This window comes from Diadema setosum, chromosome 7 (assembly GCF_964275005.1).
Source record: "Diadema setosum chromosome 7, eeDiaSeto1, whole genome shotgun sequence".
Taxonomy (NCBI): Eukaryota; Metazoa; Echinodermata; class Echinoidea; order Diadematoida; family Diadematidae; genus Diadema; species Diadema setosum.
In genome coordinates this window covers 10,000,321-10,010,725 of record NC_092691.1, presented here as the reverse complement: position 1 = coordinate 10,010,725, position 10,405 = coordinate 10,000,321, and positions in this window count along the sequence as shown.

The following is a 10,405-nucleotide window of genomic DNA, read 5'->3' as shown; positions in this document are numbered from 1 at the left end:
CGAACCAGACTGAAGAAATAGTTGCAGCGTGTGAGAACAGCTCAAAGACAACGAAGGGTAAAAGTGCGTATTCAAAGCGTCTTTCATTTCCTAGGTCAACATACTTGAAATAGCAACTGGATTTGATTAATATTTTTTGAAGACTGGCGTTTCGTTATCGTAGTATAATCTTTGAAATCATGTTTATATTTCAGATTTTTTTTTTCTATTGCAATCCTTGTTCTTGCATTCATAACCAAATATAATATGAATCGTTAGACTTTAAGATAATAATGACTCTGATCATTATACATGCATTGCTGATATAAAATTGGCGGATCTTATGCCCTGTGATCGCCAAATGCGGCGTTGTCTCAGTGGAAGGCATCAGCTGCATGGTCAAGGTATCCAACATCTCTCTTTTGCATATCGCCACGTGAGGGCGTAACGCTGGTCGCAGTTCTCGGAAAGAGTGTCAGCATTGTCCACCTGACGGCCTGGTCGAGTTCCTTCAGCGGCACATGTCAGCATTATTTCATTCATTTTTTTTTTCTTTGATAGAACAGGCATATTTCTCATAAGACATTGATGGAATTCGACCCACATTGAGTGTTGCGCGGGTAAAAATGACACGAAAGCTCTACAAGTTAAGTGATGATATCGCTTTGTCGTCGTAACAGGTTAATGAATGTGGGTGCAGATCATCTGATTATCTCAAATAGGTGCGGAGAGATGTGCTGTACCTAAAACTGCCTCCATGTTTAAGATGACTGTAATGAGTACACTAAGATCAGGTAAATAGAAATAGTAAAAATACTATCAAAATTAGATCAAAAGATGTAAAGTTGAGGAATTTCAGTCTATCATGGACAGAGGTGGTATCATTCACAATCACATTCAGAAGGTGGTGATACCATCGCTTCACAACTCTTCAATTGCACAAAGAGGTGTGGAATCGCTCTTTTAGAATGGGTGCCGGGTCATGGCGGGGGATTATTATAAGTGTTAAGACTCGCTGTATAAGATCAAAGCTCCTCCTGATGAGCGAGGCGACCCTTCAGTCCTATCTTATGTCAACATCATTCACGTATTTTCTCGTTTCTGTATTTGCTCAAAGTTCTGTATCTATGGTGCAATGAGGACGACCGGGCTATCCTCACCAAGGAGACAAAGACTGTCACTTTGATCGGAGAGTAACAATGGTAACGGATGAAAACCAGACGAATGCAAGGTGCTTAATTTGAGTCAAGACGAAGTCCACTGGCGACACAGCTTGTTTTTAATTCTTTCAAAACTTCCTTCCCTGGATTTATCTTCTATGGACATTTGTTTTATGCTTGTTTGTTTTGTTTTGTTTTATGGAACCATTTCATTTCATTTCAACTTCATTTCATTTCATTTCATTTCATTTCATTTCATTTCATTTCATTTCATTTCGTTTCGTTTCATAATCATTTCATTTCATTTCAGAATTCTGAGAGATCTCGAGATGGAATTCTTCACTCTTAAAGTGCATGGGTGTCCGATCCCGTTTACCCGTGTTTATTATATCGATTGGTATGATTGACTTTTGAGTGATTATTATGTTGATTGATAAAGTAAAATCAAGCAAACAAAATGTGATAGATTACATTAAAATCGGACTCAAATAACAAAGAATATCATTAAAAAAATACTTCTTATGTATTTAACGGAACAGAGGTATGGTTAGTAAAATCATACTTGTATACCAATATGCAAATAAATGGATTTTATCATGACCTAACAAATTTCAAATTGATCTATACATAACCTCGCTGAGTTTTCATTTAGACACGAAGAGAAAATAAATAAAACGATAGTGTAGCTTTCCGTGTGGAAAAAGTGTGTGTGTTGCCTTAATCCATTAATAATCATTCCATAGTTTCAGCGGATATTCTGAATTAGGCGCAACATGAGTTCTATCTCATTTGTTCCTTTTTATATTATTGGAACAGTTATAAACTTACTAATTCCATAAAATTTGTTGCAGCTAGACAGGCGAAAATAGGCGAAATTATCGAATTCCATGACCCTCTTCTTTATGTTCGACTTTGCATGATGAGAGTTTTTTTTCTATCATTCTTCTTCTGATTTCTTGATTTCTTTTATCAAAGTCAAGTTGACTATGATGTGAAGCTGCACTTCAATTCTTTCTGACATCGAGAAGTGTATATGCACACCCAGACACATACACACAGACAGACAGACAGACACACACACACACACACAGACACACACACACACACAATGACATACATAAGCAAGTAAGTATAAGTAAATATTATGATGGTATGTATGTGTGTCTGTGCGTCGTGCATTGCATGTTATTATGTGAATATATTGTGACATAGAGCATTTACGATTTGCATCACTATCAGGTAAGAGGATGAGGAATGGCACTTTCTTCTTTGAATACACTTTCTTCATTAGAATTCTGCGAACTTAGCAGTTTCTCCGCTTAGTCATATCATGATTGGGATCAAGATTAGAAGAAAAGCCACGGGTGTTAAATCTAACACCGATCAAGTGTCAATAGAGGACCACAACCACAGGTGTAGAAAATATATTGTGATGGTGTTGAAAAGTGTTCACCTGGCACTTCATGGTGTTAATTTGACACTGTAGCTGGTGATATTTTTGACACTGCGCTGGTGTTAATTCAACAATGACACCGCATGGTGTTGATTTGATATTGCTGGTGTTAATATTAATGATATAACACCCGCCCAGCTTCAATAGGAGACCACACCAATTGGTGTTACTGTGGTGTAAATGTGTTCACACCTTTTTTTTTCAAAAATCAAGTACTTTATTGGAAAATTTTTGATCGTCTTGTTGAAGTTCAAAATCAACAAGAAAAACAGTAATTAAGAAACTACTCAAAAAACAATTTTATATTTTTAAGTGGCACCCGGAGGTGTTGATCTAACACCAAATGAGCACCGAAAATTTAACACCAGCTCGGTGTTTCATATTTAACACCGGACTTTTTGCAGTGTGGTCATTTTACACAAACAGATCCAAGCTCACAAAAACGTACACAGACATATATATCTACAATATACCTGCCAATATATCGGCCTACCTATCTATCTACCATATTATTTTGGTCATGATATAGATAGGTAGATATTAGCACTTGTCATTGTCTGTGTACAAAAAAAAAAAAAAATGTTTGTAAGCTTGGGTCTGTTTGTGTGAAAAGACGTATCTAGCTAGCTGCCTATTGTAGTATAATGTATGAGTAGGGATTTGTCATATTTTGAAGATATTATGCGTCTCTCAAACGTAAAAAAAAAAAAAAAAAAAAAAAATCAATTCTGGTCCTCTCGTTACCAATAACAACAAAGGTCCTTTGTTAATCACTGCGTACGGTGTTTTTTTTTTTTTTATTCTTTCCTGTTAAAGGGCTACATTAATATCCGAACACTTTGTGTCTTTAAACTATTAATGTGCTCCGCATATTGTATAGAATACATCTAAGTGATATTGGCTGAAACGGCATACATAAAAAAATAAGCCATATATAAGTAATCATTGTGTAATCTCATATTCTTGATAATTTGATACAATAGATAGGTATTGGTAGATATAGAATTATTGTACATTGATACTGGATCAGTTTCTATATTTGATTAATTTTAGAATTAAATCATATCGAGTGTCAAAAATGTAAGATTTGGTGTCCGTTCCTGTACATACTGTATGCGTGTATAAACAAGAAAATCGATAATAAAAAATAAACCAGAGTATTAAAATCACGCCATTGCAATGAAACTCTTGACTTCATATGTTGTTATTTTAATTAAAAAATTAGTGTATACAGTTAGTATATTATTACAATTTTACTTAGAATTATAGTTATAATGCCGGGACCCGTAGTAAGCACCGCCAACCCAACATTATTCCAAGGAGCTGCTTTGCCCATCCTCAGGGCAATGCAGCCTCCTGCTGGATCAGCCACTGTGTAAGAGGATCGACGCTGTTTTTACTCGCACTGAGCACCTATACTCACATTTTATTGTATGATAGTGAGACATCTGTACATACACTGAATGACACCCCCTCATGACACACAGTTCGAGTTCATCCCAGTATAGCTTCATGTACAAGCTGCTTCAAGGGATTACTACATCAAGGTATCAAGTTATGATCATTATTACTATTATTATATAATTATCATTATTACCATCATTATTATTATCATTATTATTATTATTATTATTATTATTACTATTATTATTATGTAATGTACCGCTGAAGACTACCTTCTTTGCATATGCTTGATATGTGAGCCGGCATTCTTTTGCATGTGTGTGTGTGTGTGTGTGTGTGAGTGCGTGCATTTGCGTGTGTGTGCGTTTGTAAGGGTGATGGCATGGCTGACAATGACAATTCATTCATCCCATGTCAGCGTGACTGGTATTGGGAACAACCATTCATGTTTTACATGAAATGAACTATTACGGTGTATTTGCATTATTTACAAAGTTTATTTATAGTATTTATGTGATAGAATTTGAGTTAAATCGATACAATAGTAAATGAAATGTTTAAAAACCAGATGGGACACCACAATACAGTGAAGTTAATGAAAGTCACGTCGAAATTATACGTGTATGTGCGAAGAAATACAAAATCGGCAGGCGCCAGTATAACGATAATAATGTGAAAAGAGCCCTAGTTGTAGTTTACTATCATCACCAAAATGATAGATCAAATAACAATATAACTCACCAAAAACAGATCGATGGATTCTGATTATTTCAAGAAAATGGGGAAAAAAAAAGGTAATACTCAAAATGTATTATTACTTCAAGACAAAGCTCAAAAAATAATTCGAGTTTTATGATTGCTTGAGTTGAGAGTCCTGTTCTGCAGCATTGGAATCACCTAAGGCAAATCGGTAGATTGTGCACAATTATATTGGGTCTGTTGCAATAGACGCCTTTGAAGCATTCAAAGCACACGTAATTTGTATACTGTAAGGCGTGCTCTCCTCCCTGCTCGGTCCAAATTTTTTTACGCAACAATGCCAAACGCGTAACACGCACAGCGCGTTAAGAGACAGCATACGTAAAAGTAACCTGATTGGCTGAAAGTTCCAGTGACGACGCCCTAATTAGCATAATTCGCGTAGGGATGGAAACGCACCCAGTGAAAACAGACACTTTGCTTTGAGCTTTTCAACTGCAAAGAGTGATTCAGTGAACTTTCGCTGTATTTTCCGAATATTCGGCGTTTTTTCATCGAATATACTACGAATTCCTAGTCTATCGAGGTAAGGTTTGCTTTTCAGATTATATAGTAACACGACATGCAGTATAGTTTCTAAGCTACATAGAATAAAAGTGATGGTATGGTATTGGTTGAGATGAGGATTCAGCTTTTTAATTTTTGTGTGATACTTAGAAACCACTTTATGAAATGTTAAAGAGTATGCAATTCAAAAGGAATTCAAATTTTATTTGATAAAAATCGGGTCTGAAATGGCTGAGATATCAAAAAACAAAGCAAAACAAAGTGATCCTAATATTAAGGTGGGTCCCACTTTTTATAAAGATTGCTTTGTTTTGAATATATCTGTCATTTCAAAACCAATTTTCATCAATTAAACTTTGATTCCTCTTAGAACTATATACTCTTTCATATTTTCATGAAAGGGTTCTCATTAGCTCAAAAAATTATTATAAAAAGTTTGAAATCTGAAGACCCATCTCAACAGAAACTGTACCCGCCCTTTAAAACGTTATACTCGCATTAAAACAAGCAATAGACTGTATTCTTTTAAAAATGCTTTCAACTTTTCTGTGTAAACAAGATCATCTCTGTTATTCTGTCTACTTCCGCCCTCAAAATTATTGTAGATGGCATTGAGCGTGAGATGTTCTTAAGACAGTAGCTCTCATGGAAATTACCCAGTCATAAAATTTTGCCGAAACTGTAAAATGAATGAACCTTCAAAGCATATTGTTTATGCTATACGTTAAAGATAAATTTAGCTGATGCACTACTATGTAGTTAAGATTATTTTGTGCAAAATATTTTTTTTTTTAATTATGTTGAAAATTTCAGCTTTATAGTGAATAATAACAGCTATGCAGCATAATACCTATGACAATAGTAGTTGTCTCATCAGGTTTGAAACCACAGTATACGGTCTAGGCCTATAATTAATTGAAAATCTAGTTCAAAGCTGTATACATACGTCATATCAAATTCGTTTGAAGAAGTAATATTCTTAAAGCATGTTTATAAGAGTCATCATAGGTTATGATATGCGTTTCTTGCGCAGGAACTGAAAGATTGAAAGGCACCTATAAGTATAGGTCATGAATTTTAAGGAAAATTCTACGATGGCTCTAAAAGCATGACTATTTTTCAGTTTAGCCAGATTGAAACTTGGTCTCTTTGTAAAACTGTATAGGATGTCGGAACTCTTTCGTATCGCCGGAGCGATGCTGAAAAACTGTTCCACCAATCGGCTCTTGAGCCAGGATATCATCCGTGAGACTAGGGGCCGGGTGAGTTGATCTTGTTTTGTCTCCTTTAAACTGATTTTGCTTCTCTATACAGGTTAACTGTAAAGTAAAATGAAGCCTATAGACAAGTTATGATGTTATGAAACAAAAATAACAATATGTTGAGGTTGGAATTCAAATTATCTTCCCACTTAGAGTCAAAGACTAGATAGAAATAGTAAGTGTATTCATAGATACAAAATATACAATAGTAATACTAAATGTTCCGATATGGCAATTACAGTCAGCCTTGCTTAGATCGAATCAAAGGAGACTGAAGGAAACCCTTCGACTTACGTGAATATCGGCTGACCATTGTTTATATCCATCTTGGGTATTTCTTCGACTTCAATAATAAATCATAATAATAATAACAATAATAATAGTAATAATAATAATAATAACAATAAAATGATAATGATAATACTATTAATAATAATCATTATTATTGTTATTGTTATTATTATTATTATTATTATTATCATTATTATTATTATAGTGATAATGATAATAATAATAATAACAGTAAGAATACAACTAATATTTTTTTTTTCTTGTGCGAGGTTGACTGTATATTCACACTCCCTAATATAAAGCACTCCCGTTTTAACGAACACGGTTATAACAATATACTCGTTACTATAAGTAAAAATTCAGGTCAAAAGATTATCATCTATATACATTTATGTGCTTTAGTGTTCGGCTATAACGAAATTTCGTTGTAACGAAAGAAAACCGCCGGTCCAGTGAGGACTTTGTTATAACGGGATGCACTGTAATACGTATATCGTGTGATTTTTTATTGCCTTCATCGTTTTTGCTTGCTTGTTGTTGTTTGTTTTTAATCATCAGATGATGCGACCGTACGCGGTGCAGAGCGCTGAGGTACCTTTCGTACCTCCCTGTGCGCTCTCTGGCAATTTACTTCTGCACAGTATTGAGCAGGAAGACTACATCAGATGGTTGGAGCTTAGACTTATGGTGAATATTCGACAAAATTTAGTTGAGATGGAGATAGAAGGACATAGACAAAAATTCAATTATAGAAAATCAAGCAGCCATAAAGATTGAAGTAAAATGTTACAAAAACCCTGTAGCAAGTGCTAATGGCAGTCGAGTAACGTAGATACTATAATCACTTGTAGTTTAGATAATTTGATACCTGTAACATATGAGTTGTTTAGATAGATTAAAGAAACGCAGTCAAATTAAAGGAGACTGAGTAGAATGCGCTGATATCATCCTGTTAGTTCGACTCTGCACATGCGAAACACTTTTCACCTTAAAACACTGAAGTATAAGGTTTTGCTGCTATTCATGTTTATGTTCTGAATTAGCAATCACAATGATCAAGATGATATCAAAATGATAAAATCCATTATCCCTACCATTATAATCATCTTAAATGTCCGGGTTTTTTTTTTTTTTTTACTGTCTTTACCAACATTATTATCACATTGTCCCCATCGCTGTTTTGCTGCAGGCTTTTGCTCAACGAATGGGAGAGCACCGGGTGTGTGAGACGGCTGATATGGTCTTCGAACGGATGGAAGCAGCATGGCAGCTGCAGCAGGAAGCATGCAGCATTGTGGGAACGAAATACGACAATTTTCTGGATAAACTGATGGTATGTACCTCCCGGTGCATTGATGGGATTGCGCTCAGTACCACCTCATCTGCCTCTATAACACATAACTTTCTGCACGATACAGACCTATCTTTATTAAATTTCTCTGTGAACGTAAGTTCTTTTTTGTGTGTGCATTTTTCTGTCTTCTTCAGATCCTTGCCCGCGATGTCGGGCTCGACATTGCTGGAGCGACAAATTCGCCAGACGACATCTTCGCGGGTTTGACCAATTCATGGCAAGGGGCAAGAGAACATGCCAACAACATTTCCACAGCGCTGGACATGAAAAATGCCAACATCCAGGTGGATACCACAAAATAAATCCCGTCGGCATGATCGATGTCATAGTCAAAAGATTTAAAATTACGAAATAATTTTGGATAACTGTGATCATGTACATAGTCTTTACTGAGTTAAATGCTCCTGGAGTTTGCAAGGAAGGAACAAAGTAATGGTGTTCAGCTCATACATGGGGCTCAAATTCGATCGCGTATAGAATGCATATTATGTGATTATTACTTCGTGTGATATATTGTGTTCCGCAGTGTTGTCAGCGATATTTCTGACATAAGAAATGGCTCAATCCTTACAATCTGCAATTAAAGTGACGTTGAAAATAAGAATGATCCTCATAGTCGGTATTTCCCTATTTATAGGATCTCGCCACCCACATGAATGTGGTGACGTCATCTGACACCGACTCAAACGTTCTGGACCTTCTCAAGGTGAGATGGAACGAAAAAGAAGCAGAGGTCATTGACCTCCAAGAGAGACTGGCTGGAGAGAGCCAGAAAGCCAACGAAGCCGAGGAAATGCTAAAGGTAGGCAAGGGTGCCAGAAGGGAGGAATAGCAGGATACATGGAAGGATGGATGGATGGATGGGTGGATGGATGGATGGATGGATGGATGGATGAGTGGATGGATGGATGGATGGATGGGTGGATAAATGGATGGATGAATGGATGGATGGATGGATGGATGGATGAATGGATGGATGGATGGGTGGATGGATGGGTGAAAGGATGGATGGATGGATGGATGGATGGATGGTTGGATGGATGGATGGATGGATGGATGGTTGGATGGATGGATGGATGGATGGTTGGATGGATGGATGGATGGATGGTTGGATGGATGGATGGATGGATGGATGAGTGGATGGATGGATGGATGGATGGATGGATGGATGAGTGTATGGATGGATGGATGGATGAGTGGATGGATGACGTGGGGTGGAAAAGGATGTATAAACGTTAGAAAAAATGAACAGTTATAATAGAAATGTAAAATATAAGGTGTATCTGCTCTGAAAGTTTTACGTCTATTGAGTACGGTATTCAAATCATTCAGTCACTATGATTTTGATTTTCTCGACCCATAAATATACGTCTTTCACATCATGCACTTCCTTGCCAGGATGAGGATGCTATTCTGTTACCACGTCAATTAAATGATTTCTTTATAGTCAGAGATTATACAGGCGTGAAACATTTTGTTCTAAAGTTTTCACTTATTTTCCTGATACCATCCTATAGCACGTTGTTGACATGATGGGCGTGGCCGGATCCACCATTGGCAGCGCCCTCTTTGGAGCCATCAGGAACACCTGGACACAGCTCCAGGCAAAGTTGAATGACCTGGAGACGACACTTCTACTAGAAAGGAGGAAGTCAGCAAAAACCAAAGAGAGCCTGCAGGTATGGTATAATTCCTGAATGAAACCTACTGGCATAATTATCTCACAACTGTTATCGCTCAACTATTCGTTGTAACATTGACATAAACTGAGTGATGTTGTCATATAAAAAAATCAATTCAATTGAATTTTAATTCAACCGTTTTTCTTCATCAAACAAGAGGCGATACGTAATACAAAGTAGGGCCTATACAAGTGAAGAAGTATTCAAGTTATAAAGTATCGTACAAAATGTATATTATTATGTACGAATGAATGTATAATAGTATAAATGAAACGAAATGAAGTAAGTAGATCTGATGCATACTTTGCAAGAATGACATGAGGTAAAATAAAGCAGTCATCTGAATTCCATGGGATAGTATCAATTTTACCGTAGGAAGGGATATTTCAGCAAGAACTCAGGTAAAAGACCATCACTGATTATAAGTATTAAAGTATACCCGGCATTGCCAGGCGAATGCTGTGAGAGATCTAGCTTTTCTCCCGTTTACAAGATTATGTGTCTTCGTTTCCGTTCAGTCGGACTCTTTGTACGTTGTACCAGGGAGGTGGCTC